The following is a 1,260-nucleotide window of genomic DNA, read 5'->3' on the forward strand; positions in this document are numbered from 1 at the left end:
ATATATAGCTTTGAATATTTTACAGCATTTCTGCAAACACTACACATAAACCATTATTTGCAAATTTAGGGGCATCTTTAAATCTAAACTTCTTTTAAATTAATGAACTGCAATTCAGTAATTCTGAACACTAATTGTAGCTTGTTAGGAACCAGTAAATTATTTATTCATAATAAATAATTATTGCCCAATCTATAAGATATGCTGTTTATAGCAAAACTCAAAAAGTATTTTTTTCTTGCATCTGTAACACTTGCTAATATAATAGGGCTTAATTCTACCTTAATTAAAGTATTATAAACCCTTTGTATACTCCCAGTTTTAGATATCTAATTATATGGTGTATCTTTTAATGTGGCCCAATTTTTCAAGTCATTTAAAAAAATAAATATAACTTATAGAAATAAATATGTCCATTTTCTTCTGCTTTATACAAATATTATTTAAGTATTTTTTTTTAATTTTGCAAACTTCTCTTAAACTGCAAACCTGCACTACTACGACATAATGTAGTCATTTTGGCTAGGTACTGTATAATTTCTTGGAATGAAATGCTTAAAACTTTAGGAGCATTGCTGGAGTGTTCTACATTACTTAACTTAATTTCATTCATTTCTAGTGGATAAAATGTCAATTCTCTAGGATCCATTTTACTACAAAATAATAAAAAATTTGTTGCAGTGATTAACATATTTTATAGTGGAAGTGAGAAGTGATGAGAACGTTCAGCCTGGAACACAAAAGATGCTACTACACAAGAAGTGTAAGATGTATAGCCGAAACATTTAAGATTTAGATACTGCTTCTTGCAAAAAGAACATAGACAAGCAGAGGAGAAATGTGACAATCTTTTTTTAATAACACTGTTTGAGAGCATGTTTATATTTTAAAAACAAAATATATAGTGTATTACAGAGGAAGGTGATCTTATAAATGACATATTAATGAAACTGAAAATCGCACAATAGATTTGCTTTGTTTTGTTTACATTTTTTTAAATGTTTTATTTATTTATTTATTTTTAAATTTTATTTTGTCGATATACATTGTGGTTGATTAATGTTGCCCCTTACCAAAACCACCCTCCCTCCTCCCGCTCCTCCCTCCCCCCAAAAAATGTCCTTTCTGTTTGCTTGTCTTATCAACTTCAAGTAATTGTGGTTGTTATATCTTCTTCCCCCCTCCCAACCCCCCGGTTTGTTTTTGTGTGTGTGTGTGTGTGTGTGAATTTATATATTAATTTTTAGCTCCCACCAATAA

The 1,260-nt window shown here is 29.5% G+C and overlaps 1 protein-coding gene across 1 annotated transcript in view; it reads right to left on the minus strand.

Annotated features, from left to right (window-relative positions):
• Positions 1 to 1,260, minus strand: part of LOC103593883 — an 18,542-nt gene that overhangs the window by 7,483 nt on the left and 9,799 nt on the right. The gene's annotated exons all lie outside the window — the stretch shown is intronic.

The sequence above is a fragment of the Galeopterus variegatus genome, unplaced genomic scaffold (genome assembly GCF_000696425.1).
Source record: "Galeopterus variegatus unplaced genomic scaffold, G_variegatus-3.0.2 Scaffold1436, whole genome shotgun sequence".
NCBI classification, from domain to species: Eukaryota; Metazoa; Chordata; class Mammalia; order Dermoptera; family Cynocephalidae; genus Galeopterus; species Galeopterus variegatus.